The following is a 14,003-nucleotide window of genomic DNA, read 5'->3' as shown; positions in this document are numbered from 1 at the left end:
CCTTAACACTGATGCTCAAGCTATGAGTTCATTCCATGCATAAAGGTCAGTGATGGGAGTGTTTGTACCTTGAACCACTGTTGAAAGGAAGAATGGTGTCTATGTACCTTACAGCATGTCTCTGTGTCTGTTCAACACTGATGTCAAACACAGAGCTCCATTCATGAGGACGCTTCCTCTGGTGCAGCAGAAAGGGAAGGACTGACAGGAGGTGGGTGTGACCGAAAATACAAAAATGTATTACACTGCAAGTCTCGCTGCCCTCTCAGTATGAATGGTGGAGCTGCAAAGGGCACGTCTGGTGCAGCAATTAAGAAAGTTAGTGAGCAGAGAGAGAGAGAAAGAGAGAGAGAGAAACAGAGAGTGAGTGAAAACGCGCACAAGTTTTGTGGTCTGTTTAGGATGACTTTTAGTCCGCAGTGCTAACGTACTAAAGTGAAAGAAAATGTGTCAGGTCAAGCACTGGTGCAGATGCGCTCCCCGCAAACGTTGGCTGAGTTCAAAAAGTAAAGACGTGCGCAAAGTGTGCGCCTGACCGTCAGTGATGTGGGGTAAGTCTGTCACTATATTTTGTTTTATGGGTTAAACGCGTAAAAGTTAAGTTTTCCCACTGAACTGCTGCGCTACTTTCAATCTACAAACGAGGAAGCACTTGGTAACTTTAATAAAACGCTGCACTCTCTGTGGTTGCATTTGTGCAGTTTTCTCACAGATATTTCAATCATTTTTGCACAGAATTAGGTTTTACAGAACTGTTAAATGTTGTAAGAAGTTCAGGTAGAGGTTTGAGGGCCGTGTAGGGCTCAGTCATGCGTAATGGGCGGTTTGAGCAAAGATTAAAGGAAGTATGCGGTGTCAGTCAGAGATAGTAATCCGGTCTTCCTCTTCCTTTTGAATTTTTTAAGTTATTGAATGAGTTTTTCTGAAACACTTTTATTTGATGATGTTTCACCATTTTCAAAAAAAAGGGGGGAAAAAAATCAGTGCGCTGTTGCCATGCGGGCAAATCAAGCGTCAGCACCAAGTTATTATTATCAGTCCGGAAAAATGGATCTTGTGAACTTCGCTGATCTTTTTATAGTCTGATTCTTATCGGCATGTGAAGTTTGGGTGGTGAGCGTCATCTCCTGGAAAGAGTCTTACCAGAATGCAGTGGGCGTCACTTCACTTAAATACTTTTAAGAGCTACTATTCATGGGAGTCACTGGCAGATGCTGCGTTCAGGTGCTGTCAGAAACGGGTAAGGTTTCCTTAATGTTCTCACACCTCTGAACTATGACTCAAAAAACACAACAACTGTGCTTTTGATAGACAATTTTGACAAAAAAATAAATTAAGAATAAATTTAACAAACTTTGTGCTGTACAAAGTGAATAATGAAGAGAAAATCAGACACGTAATTGAGGGTTTAATTGGAAAGGTCCATTTAGCAGCTGCTATGGCGACTTGGTTGCATCACATGATCTTCCTGAGCAGTCTGAAGTCCGTCTGGTTGTCATAGTAGATGTTTCAGCTCCATGTTGGAATAGTGAATAGTTTTGGAATAGTATGTAGTTTTCACAGTGCTCACAAAAACTGGCTCAACAAAAGACTTTTGTTCCGTTAAACTCTCAATTAATGCCTGAGCAGAGCTACAGCCACCCTAATGTGACAAGGATGTTGTTGAAGCCGCCTGCACTAGTGCAAATAATGCAAAAATATAGCAAATATGGAGAATACCACACAAACGAATAGCTATTGAATGTCTCAAATCAGGGAGCTGGTGACTTTTTACTTTTCCAGAGCCTTTGACTGCACAGTCTTTATTAGTGAACCTTGTGATCTAAGTGAACTCTGCCCACTAATGAAGATGGTTAAAGTGGCTACGATCACAGCTCAAATTCAAGTCCCTCAGTGCTGTAATGTTTCCAACAGCATTTGAACTCAGCACTGCACTGGAGAGATGCTGGAAATGCACACGTTGCAACGACTAATTTTCACCTTTGAAGAAATGTCTTAGTTCAGTTTCATCTGATGCAGAGATTAAAGCTTCAAAGAAACTTGGGATAAGATCACTGAGCTTAATATTATTATTTTTTTTTTCAGACTTCCTTTTGCTCATTGTCTTGTTACCGCCTCATGTCTATTTAGACTGATTGAAAAGTAAAGATGTGCAGTGAGGATGAACAATGCATGTTGGTGTAGTGTGTGAGTTTCATGATGACATGGGGTTTCCCTGCCCCCTGTTTCCTCCATTCATGTGGCCAGGACACTGAGAAGTAGAGCGCTGTCAACCCGGATATGAGCTGAATATTGAGTGAGTGTGTTTGAGGCAGAGAGAGGAAGAGAGACTGTATGTGTATGAGAGCAGGAGTGTGTGTGTGTGTGTGTGACAGGTGGAAACTGAAAGTGTGTGTGTATGAGAAAGAGAGACAATAGGAGGGAGTGTTTGCATATTTTATTTATATAACCTTTATTTTAAGAAGGGCTTGTTCTTTGAGTTCATGTATTGTATTCTGTGTGTGTGTGTGTGTGTGTGTGTGTGTGTGTGCCTTACATAGAGGCAGCAGCTCACTAATTTCCTCATTATGTTTCCTAGTGACCTTGACTACACACGCTTCCTCTTGTCACTTACACCATTTTGCATCCCCAGCAACAAAATATGATGCTTGGCAGGATATTCAGTCAGTATCATATCGTTTAGACTGACACAAGATGTTAGATCACATGTAAAACACTTGTAAACTGCAAACACATGCCCCAGCCGGGCTGATAAGTCACGTTATGGCTCACCAGCCGTGCTATACAGTAAGTTAAAGGGCTTCAGTTAATCTGTGACTCATATCAGTGTTATTTTGGTCTGTAGTTTATAATCATGCATCATAAACCTGTGCTTCAAAGAGAATCTGCTACCGGTTTTAGCATTGTGCTGCAATGAAATAAGTGTTAAAATCCCCAAATCTGAGCAGAAATCAGTGTGAGGAAGCTCTCAGACATCCATCCATACATAGCAGAACAGGAGTCACTGATAACATTTACGATGGCGGTCCCAGTGAGCCACCACAGTGTGACAGCGAGCCAGCAGTGAAGAGCACCCTGAAACCAAAGCAGCTAAATGGAATTTTACCATTTTTAGTGTTTGTGTCTGTGCTTTTCCTGGTGCGATGCGCCAAAATGTCTTTGGTGGAACGAGGCCTACTGAAGTAAATAAACTTGAGCTATTGGTGCAGTATGTCAGGTCCACCTCACATGAGCAGTGTGCTAATCAGCTGCGTGGGTGTACATTTGGAAATACTGTCGCCCAGAGTCATATGAGGATATTCATGTCTTCCTCTCATTCTGACTCGGTGTCATGTGTTATGTTACTCTTTGCTCTCATACATAGTTTTTATATTGACGTGTCCATAACCTTATGACACACCATAGAGAAAAGTGTCTTCAAAAACCTCATCTTTATTTGCTTTTCAAACATGTGACTGTGAATATTAATGGTGGCTGCATTCCAATTTGGTGTGCCAATTTCACAGCTAAACTTAACATTGTTGGACTGTTAATGGGACAAGACATTTGAACATAGCAGCTTGCTGTGGATCTATGAAGTTCCACTTGACTTTTTATAGACAAAACTACTGATCATTTGAAAGTCGGTTATGTGGCACTAAAAATAATCATAATCTAGCATGACTAATTTGCATAGTAAATTGAAACATTAATGTTATTTGTTAATCTTGTAGCTACAATGACAAGAGTGTTTACAGGTCCATGAGTTGTTAGCGTAGCTTAGCCCAAAGACTGAGTATAGCTATTCCCAATTTTAAACCTCTTCATTCTTACTATTTTTTTTTCTTGTGTATGTTTTGTAAATTGAAGTAAGTTTCACTCACTATAGATGTATCTGTGTGTGCAGTACGAATCTGTAAGCTCCCCCGAGGACTTAATTTACCATGGGGAAGTTGTATCTTTGTCATATTCACGATCGGAGTAACGAATGCCCTCTCCAGTATATCTGTGATGCTCAACCGTTGTGTTGTGCGTCGGTGAGCATGGAAATAAATTCAAAGCAGGAACTGGCTGGTTATAGGTTTCTCTGTGTGCTGTGCCTCCCTATTGACAAATTAGGGCAAAACGTACACGAGAGATGTTGCTATGGTGAAGCAGGCAGGGGAGAGACAAAAGGTATGGGGTTCATTACAAGTTCGACTTTGTCCATCACGGTCAGGCGAGATTCACCAGTTCATGTGCTGAAGTATCAGTCACTGCAGAGGAAGGTAAAAGCCTGTTGAAAGCATGACCAAACAAACATAACCGCAGATGGTGCATAGTCAGACCTCCCTCCTGTCATGTTCAGAGAGGTGTGGAGAAATCCAAACCATAGGATCCAGCACACTGTTGGAAAGGAAAAGAGAAAGTAGGTAAGAATAGGGCAGAGATAGCGTTGCCATAATTTAAACCAACATCACACAAAGTTCCTGTTTCTGGAGTTGAGTGTTTTCCTGCAGCAGCTTCAAGCCAAATGGCTGCTAAAGCATTTCATAAATACGTAACTTTGCATTTTCTGTAAGATATGAAACTGGTTAAAAAAAGATTAAAATTGAACCTAAATTCCCTGATTTTTATGGCCACTTGGGGGCAGCAGAAACAAGGTAGAAACATAATGACGTAATATCACCTTTTAAGTTAGTGCGGCAAGCTTGTCAGTACAAGTGCAGGGACTACACTGATGAGAGCAGTAAAAATGAACCAAAACAGTGAAGTTGTGGCAGTTAAGTTGAAAAAAAGACGCGAAAATTGACCTGTGAAGCTGAGGGGAACAGAGTCCGGTGATAACTCTCAGTTCCTTTTGCCTTTTCATGTATGTGTTATCATGTCATTTGATCCATTGTAGCTTTAAGTCAGCACCACCAACTTCAAACCATCAGCGCATACAAGCCACAACTCTTTAATGGGCCACGTTACTCCCAAAAGGACGGAGTCACCAGACGTCTTCAGACAATACTTCTGCTTTTTATGTTGCAGAGAGAGGGAGAGATATGCAAACCACAGATAACACATTCAAACGAAAGTAAACCCTGCGTCTATTTGTGCTGCGACAAAAGCAAATGAGTAGGTTGCTTTTACATCACACACGAGCATGCATACTGAAATTAGCTCAACTCATCTCAAGGTCACATTTGTAAGCCTTATCAGCTCCTTCATTCAGCATGAATCGTGGCATCCCATTGGTCAGCATGGATGTGCTAGATGCCTCATGGATTAAAACTTGTTGTCCACGAGAAGCCCTTAACCTGAATAATTTGATTTTTCATTAACTAGGTGCTGAAAAAACAAACTTGTGCAGCTGCGCCTCCATTTTCAGGCTCTCGCTTCAATTAAAGGAGCACCTTGTTCCTCCTGTATTACAGCCTCTGGTCTTATGAAACCACAGTGGACAAAGACACAGATACAAAGTGTTTTTTTTTTTCTTGGCGCTCTTTAACAATAGGCCAGCGATGGTATCTTCAGTGGAGACCTCCAAGTCCTCGTCGTGATCTTAAAAGAGCATGCTGACATTTTTGGAATTACATTTATTTGCTTTCTTTCTGAGATATTCAGAGATGGATACCACTGCCATGTCTGTGGATGAAGTTTGGAGCTAGAGTAAGGAGGCAGTTAGCCTAGCTTAGCATAAAGACGGGACATGGGTTGAGACAGCGGCCAGAGTTTATCAACAGGACTCCAGGGGTCTCATTTACAGGACGGATTTACACACAGTTTTGATGGTGTTGGCAGACCTTCAGTCATTATTTAAAAATTTCATATCAAATTCTTAAGTAAGGAGATTGTTTTTAAGAAGGGAGGAGGAAATTGCAAGGCAGGTGTTGTCAGTTTCGTTTCATTTGAGATTTACAGACCACAGGTGCATATGCCCTGTGCTCTTAAGGCCAGAATATGTTTTGAAACAAACCAGTCTGTGTGGCGTGCTGTTTGATCATAACTGTAGGCAAAAGAAATAGGAAGTGTCGTTTAAAGTAAATCGAAGTATAAATACAAGAACATTTTAAAAGTTTAGGCTCCAGGAAGTCACTGTGCACGACTGTCGTCAGTCAGGAAATAGTTACAGCACATACCTCCCCCTAAATCGCAGATTATTTTTTGAATATTTCTTTATATGTGATAAGAAAAAAAGGCAATATCTAAATTACTGTGGTGTGCTTCTGAAGTTTGATGAAAGCCAGGTTGATTGTTTCACCCTGCTTCCAGTCTTCCAATCTTGCAGCAAACTAAGCTAACCTCCTCTTCCTTCTAGCTTCATATTTACTGTCTCACTTAAGTTTGTGGGTGTGGCAGCTCCAGTATAATATTGGCAGCTTTACTTGTAAAAGCTTTCAGATCCCTTTGACCCTCAAGTGTCTGCAGTGTCACAGTAAGTGTACAGTACATGCAACACCACTACCACCACAGTGCATGTTAATACGTCACTCGCTGTACAGGGACAGTAACACTTCCTCTTCTGTCACCATCAAGCCTCGACTTTGACATAATACCCCTGACAGGCAAAAAAAATCAAACAAAAAAAAAAACAACTTTATCTCCAACATCTCAACTTTTCAGGAACTAAGCACCCTGGTTCGTAGCCTGACAGGTGTTGTATTGCAAGGTTTATCAGTGGGGTTTGTTTTCTGAACAGCTGAGGGGGTGATGAGAAACAAGATCCTTCTGCTGAGGTTCAAACATAAAAACCACAAAATTTGTTTAATGCAAACCCTCACTGAACCAATGATCTCATTATGTGAAATAAATGAAAAAAAAATATGTAAAGAAATACTGAGGAATGTGTGTCTGTATTCTGTATGATTTGTGTATGGGAGTGTTCAGGCTTTTGTGTGTGAAGTGCATGAGTGTTTGTGCACACTTTATGAGTGAGTGGGTGCATACCTGTTTGCTCCTGTGGCCAGATGGGACCTTTCATCCTCTTATTCTGTCGGTACATAAAGTGAAAGTACAGTTCAAGCTGTTCAGCCTAACCTGTCAGCATTCCTCATCTTATCACACTCAGTATTTCACCATTTGTGTTTCAAAGTCTTATCAGCTGATGAAACATGTAGTTGACTCGGGTGGCGGGTCTTATCACTGCTGTGTGTTACTACACAATGCAACAGCAAGGGTGGGAAGAGGGTTCTCATTCCTGTTTGTTTCTTAGAAAGATATCTCAGAAGGTTTCAGATTCGGCAGTACAGAGCACCCTTTAGCACAAGAAATCAGCTCGTGTGCTTTCGTTTGCCTTGAATTCATGCATTAGTTGATGAGCTGTGCTGGAATCCTGGCTGTTCATGCTCAGTCAGTGGTGGCACAGGAGATGAAAAGGAGCAAACAGTCAGCCAAGGTGTAAGAGGATGATTTTCAGATGAGAACATCTCACATTTTTTAATATAGAGAGAACTTTAAAGGCTGCAGTGGAGACCAGCAGGAAGAGCAGAAGGAAGCAGAATGCAGTGCATATGTGTGTAGTTGTCTTTCTTAAATCATTTATATCTTACGTTATTACTGATATTCAGTGTCTGTTTTATCTATATATATAGTGTACCTGTGGAATATATTTGTTATTTGTTGTTATTTATGCATCTCTTCATCATTCTGTACGTGATTTGCAGTCACTGGAGACAAACTGTTAACTCTTCAGGCCATGCAGAGAGGACTAGTAATCAAACTGTGCAAAGGCTGCAGTTTTTCTCGTAGTGGACTTGTCCTGTGTCTGTGGAGGTTTGGACTCTGCAGCGAGCCTTGCACAGCGGTTGGACAGTGAGACCATCAGGAAGTGGTCTCTTTCCATTTTCAGTTCAGTCAGAGAAACTGAAGTCATTTCAGCAACTGTAACTGCGTTCATTTTCATACCTTAATAGGCAACGGTCCTGTGTTTGTTATCAGTGCGTGAACTTTGTAACAACTCTTCCTAAAGTGACAGTCAATTGTAGCAACAAGAGGTCAGACACACCCATAATGCGCACAGGATTTTGTGGGCAGGGCTTGTCGAGTGATCATGCTAATTTACAGTAAAAGCTACTGGTTTCCAGTAAGGTGCTGTGACAGGGTGCAGCTGGGTGGATGGAGGTTGTGTGTGACTGTTCTCCTGTAGGTGCCACTGAGGGGTTAACTGTCTCACACTGTGCAGCATATCGGTAACCTAACGGCTACCACAAGTGCACCGTACACTACTAGTGTGGGGTTTTTAGTCAGAGCTACTGGTTTCCAGTCAAGACCTGCACCCAGTGGCTTCACAGTAGAGGAAGTGGTGGTGGTGGAGCCTGAAACTCTATTCAGAAAAAGAAAGTTTTCATGCATCAATTGCTTATCTTTTCATGCAAAATGGCTTTTGCCTCACGTGCATTTGCATATCTGATTTTTATTTCGCTGTGCTGATGCTACAGCAGCTTCCTGTTAGCACACAAAATAAAAGAAAAGATGAAAGCTGACAGCACATTACAATGAGCAGAACAACTAAGTACATCTTGTTGCTCTCTTTCTTCATCACACAGGTGTCTTTTTTTATGTCACAAAAGTGACCAACAAAGACTCCTGATTGCAAGTCAGGAACTACATTCACAGGCTGTTTTAAAGTTTGCAAAACCCCCCCCCCCAAAAAACATCAAATCGTATTCTTCTTCTTTTTTGGTCCAATCTCCTCTTACTTTTCAACTATTTAATGCATTTTGTAAATGAGGTGAAGCCAATGTCACCACGTGTGCTGCACACAGGCTTATATCGCCACTTAGTGGAGAAATGGAGGCATTACATTTAGTATGCGCATCAGGGTAATACTCATCTGCACCATGCAGTTCTGTAGCGTCTATTCATTTGTCTAACAGAGACCATATGAATAAACACTGTGACATCAGGAGAAGCAGTTAAACTGAAGTTAATTTACAGCCCCTGGTCATCGTGTAAATTCATGTTAAGAGCTGAGAAAATAAGTGGATTAAACAGACTGTAGCTACGTGAGAATATGCATGTGTTTGTGTGCATGCAGTATGAAGTGACTGGGTGTACTGTGGACTGTGGCTCCATTGCTGTTCTCTCTCACCTCCATGTTCGATACATTTCATAATGATTTAAAGAGGAAAAAAGACTTCTACCCATAGCTGTCATGTCTTGAAAAAAGGTTGAATGCAGGGGTAAATGAGTAGAATAGAATAGAACAGAATAAAATCTGGACTTTGAAATCTTGTGGGTCCAAATTGCAGAAAGAGTTAACTAAGAAACTGTCTTTAATACACAGAAATCTACTCAGAACAGGCTCTGTCAGGCACCTAATATCCAGTTGTATTCCTGACATGCTGAAATAAAAACTGGAAAATTACGCTCTGCTTTACTTTACATCTCAATGACTATTCAAAAGAAAATGGTCCTGCTGTCCTTAGTGTTGACCCTGGTTGCTGCCAGAAGAGGGCAGTGTTTCCCACATTTTACCCATCATGTGAGTGTCTGTGTGCTGGAATTAAGGCTCACTTTGTTTGTGCCCTCCAGCATACAATCAGTGGATTCTTTCAACCTGTCGTTTCCAGAAGGTGAACGTTTGAAACCCCGCCCCCCCTGAGAAATGGGCGGTATTGATTGGTTGGCAGGTGTCAGCTGGCGGTATTGATTGGCATACTTACAGAGAACAATGGAGGAGAGCAGTGAGAAGCAGTCAGGTTTTGTTTCACACATTACATCAGAGCTCAGTGGAGGCAGAGACAGCTGAGGAAAGTCTTTAGGCAAATTTAATGTGTGTGTGTGTGCGCGCACCCTTTTATAGTGAATATTGATTGAGCTGCAGTTGAAGTTTTTTGGTCCTGGTGGGACAAAAGGGGCAGCTGCACCGCCTCAGGGCATTACTAAGGATGTTAATTAAAGAATCTGTAAAGGATTATTCCACTAAAAATGCACTCTACCAAATACTTGAACCTTATTTGTCACTCGCTGTCAGTTCATTAGAAATGAATTCCAACGTCGTTGCAGCTCTAATTTACACATTTTGTGTCATTAGTGACTTAGAAATGAGTATTAATGTGTTTCAGTTGCATCTGGTAGATTCTCACTTCAGAGGGTGGGTGTTGACATTGGTCCAGTATATCAGATTAGTGTGCTGCTTTTATTAAAGTGAGATTTTCTGTGAGACTGAGTCACTACTGGACCCTTAGTGGAGATAAAGACATCCCACCTGCAGCAGCAGTCTTGGTGGTCTCACTCCGGCATTAATTTTAATGGAAACACATACACATTATCTCTCTTTCTGCCACATACACTCAGCTCACAGGACCACACACACACAAATCTGGGAATACACTGAAATACCTCCCACCATGATACACAAACTCCTATGAAGACATTGGCAGATCCACGCAGGCTCCCACACTGACTCAGCATAACCCACTTATTTTCAGAGGGAAATGCGCCTCAGTCCCCGTCCCCCCCACCCTTCCTCCGCCAGCCTGTCTCAGTAGGCTAATCAGAAACACAATAGCGTCTCAGTGAACCACCTGGAAACTAATAGTGTTTAGACTCAAGAGGAGGTGAGTCAGATCCTCAACTCCCTCTGACTCATGACATACACCCAGACTGGACTCTCACAGAGTGGATGCAGAAGGAGGGAAAAGCGACCGTTGTAGGGGAGACGGAAGGAATGTGGGAGGGAAGACGAGGGACGTGAGGCTGGGAATTACATTTGAGGGACAGAGAAAATAGAATAAACACTACAATGTAAGGTTGTATGCCTGAGGCGATGATGAGATTTGTTTGGGATGGTCTTGATGGTCATTTTGGAGGCTGTGGCTGGTTTGTGTTGCTATGTAAATATAAATATCATCATGTCAGTGATGCAGAGTGACCACTGTAACTCTTTGATACCGCAGTTTTCCTTCAGTACATTATAGAAAGTACCACTTTGTATATTCATGTTTTGCAGAATTTGCATTTATTTTGGTTTATAAAAACACACAAAAATGACTTTAGATTTCTGCTAAAGCTGCTACAAATACTGCAGCATTAGCTATTGTCGCCATGGTGACATACGAAAGACTGCAAATCTTTTTTTTACTTTCTATAACCATCTTTCCTTAATGGATTTCTAAAAGTGTTTTTAGATTTATATGTGAATTTAGTCTTAAGATCATTTCTACAGTGGGCTTACATTTGATTCATATTGATGCTAAGCGTTTAAAAACCTTGCTTACACAGGTTTAAAGAATCCCATGTTTAACGTGATTTGTATAGATCAGTTTAAATTGATGGCACCTGCCTTCTGATTTCCCCTTATAGCACAGAGGAGGGATTAGTCGGGAATAACCACAGGCTTAAAGGGAAAATCAGACTTTTTGAAAGACAAGATTGTGGCGATTGTAGAGGACATTGAAGCCAGGCGACATGCATTATTCAGTGGACTAAAGCGGACAGCTTTGGAAGTGTGTCGCAGGTGGGGCAGAAAGGCACAACTGAGACTGATACTGACAAAATAAAAGAGAAGTGATCTTTCTTCAGAAAATTAAGTTATGCTCTCTGCTCAAAAATACTATGGATTGTGGCTCTGCTGGTGCCTCGTGTCTTTAATTGACATAATTCCACTCACAAATTTGTTTGTAAAGCTCATGCAAAGCTCATGCATTTATGTCCACAGGCTTGGACATAAATGCACCCTAAACTGCAATACCCCGACATGACCAGCAGGACGATCACTCAAGTGTAGACTGACAAAGCCAGGCTTTATGAATAACTACTTTTACGTGGTTTTCTGCTCAAAATTGTTTTTGAGTCTTTTTTTTTTGTCCACCCCTGTACATGTGCATGATGAATAAATATACTCTGACATTAACAGAAAAAGAGAGATACAGTAAATAGGTGTGTAGGTGCTGCTTCGTTCCCACCAGTTGTTAAATCTTTGCGTCCTCCTGCCCATCAGTGTTTCCATGGTAAAACAACACCAGACAAAATCTGTTCCACTTTATGTCAGCAGAGCAACAGCAGCAACCAATAATCATAATGACTTTATATTTGAGAGGATGGAGGCGGAAGTTTTGTTTTGAGGAAATGGAAAGGATTGAAGGAGAGACAGACTGATGATTATTTCAGCAGAACTGATGTTCTGCTGAAATAAAGTGTCTTTTTTTTATACTTGCTGTAATACAAATTCAGCATATTCGAATCAGATAAAGTGCAGCTTAAGTTAGATTAGTTTGTCCCAAATGGTGGTATTTTGTTTTTAATCTTCTCATTCTGAGCAGGAAGTTAACAGTTTTTGTGTTTTTTGTATATTGAGTGTTGTAGGTATCATCTTACTGACCACAAAAGGTTCTGCTTCTGGGACACACTGTGTTGGGTCACAGTTTATCTTTGTATTTGTTAATTCAGTGGAGTTTTTCCAAGTGTGATCTTTCACCTGACTAATAGCTGATAATAAAGACTTTAAAGGAAGTGACATGGCCCACTCTGACTCTTCCCACTGACAAGAACCCCAGACTGAGGTCAGCACTTGGACCCCCCTCCCACCCCCTCACCTGCTGAGTCAACAGGACGCCCTGCAGAGTGAAGATGTGGAAGAAATTGCTGCTTACTCAACACAGATGCATGGGAGTGCCAGAATGAGTCAGTGCTAATGTAGGAGAATAGACCGTTGGAGCTTCTCTAATTCAGCGACAGCACCTGAACGCACCGCTGCTGAGCGGTGCTCCAGTCTGTAAGTGAGGAAGGAATTTTTTAATTGTATCCAATCTTAGATTTTACATGTGTTGAGTTGACTGTTCACTTGTTCATTCAGAATCAGAATCAGAATCAGAAATACTTTATTGATCCATGGTTCAAATTGGGTATCCAGAGTGAATCCTTAATTTAGCTGCAACTATTCATGGCGAGCCTGTCAGTAGTAAGACCAGTACTCTGCAGCTAATGAGTTTGGAGTCTAAGAGATCACATTAGATTAGAGGGCTTGACAAGAGTAGCAACAGCCAGGCCAAATATGGAACTAAGTCAGTAAAGTGCGCACAGATAGAAAAATGAAATTGATCTTTTTTTCTGGATCTGAGTAATAACGGTAGTGTCATAAACTTTGGTATTGCACTTTTTAAAAGGCCATGTTACTGTGTTTCACATGGTGGAAATAAGATAAAATCAATGAAAACTAAGCATAAAACAAGATAAAGTAAGAACACGGGAAAAAATAAATAGAATTTAATTTGGTGAAGTGGAAGTAATAAATGAATGTAATGAGATGTCAAACTTTAAATGTCTGTGTACCATTTAATCAAATGGCATGAATGGTTAAATAATGCAGAAAAGTGAAAGAGCCGTTTGCGCTAATCACACTGAGAAACAACATCCAACTGTTTTAGCTTTCACTTCTTTCAGCTCGCTGTCGCCCAGGCCGACTACAGCAGTATGGGAACATGTCCAACTTGAGGACGCTGACGTTGTTGTTACTGGTTTTTGTTCACTCTGTGACTGTCGGTGCCAGATGTGCACCTCAATATAAACAGAAGATGAATATAGAGATTCTGTATGCACAAATAGGGATGAACCCAGGAGCGTTTAACTTGTTGACTGTTGGGCTGTTTATGATAAACATTAATTTTATTCATTAAACTGGTAATCAACACTTTTTATTTTTTTGTTTTGTTTTGTTTTATTGCTTTAACCTTCATTATGAAGTAAATGTTGCACAGTTTAAACCAGCAAGTTAATTCTTTTCTGCCAGTGGACCCAAAATCCCTCAGGAAAATGAAGGCTGACTGGTGGTCCAGTCAGGAAGTTGCTGTTTGAAAAGAATTGTGTTCTCACATAGGATACATTCTGCTGTGCTGGTTTTTTAAAATGTCCTCAACATCCAGAAGTGTTACAACAACAACAGTAATACAGAAAAACAGGGTCTCTGCACACCCACATGCCGACAGACTGCTAACCAGCCATGAGCAATGACTTTGTAAGAAAAGTAATTACATGGCATTTTGAGGAGGAAAACCCTGCTCAGTCCCTTGAAAGACTCAGTGTTTCTATATAAAGAACAGATGTAGTCTTGTTCT

At 41.0% G+C, this 14,003-nt stretch overlaps 1 long non-coding RNA gene across 6 annotated transcripts in view; it reads left to right on the top strand.

Moving 5' to 3' along the window:
- Window positions 1–238: 238 nt before the first annotated feature.
- The window catches only part of LOC124066403, a 70,271-nt gene continuing 56,506 nt past the window's right edge, over window positions 239–14,003 (top strand). For 3 of the 6 annotated variants that reach the window (XR_006844598.1, XR_006844601.1, XR_006844600.1), the window contains exon 1: window positions 558–1,240. This is a non-coding gene — a long non-coding RNA (uncharacterized LOC124066403). The other 3 variants (XR_006844597.1, XR_006844599.1, XR_006844596.1) reach the window with 3 other exon arrangements.

Source organism: Scatophagus argus, chromosome 10 (assembly GCF_020382885.2).
Source record: "Scatophagus argus isolate fScaArg1 chromosome 10, fScaArg1.pri, whole genome shotgun sequence".
Classification (NCBI taxonomy): domain Eukaryota; kingdom Metazoa; phylum Chordata; class Actinopteri; family Scatophagidae; genus Scatophagus; species Scatophagus argus.
This window is presented reverse-complemented; position numbering and strand designations above follow the sequence as displayed.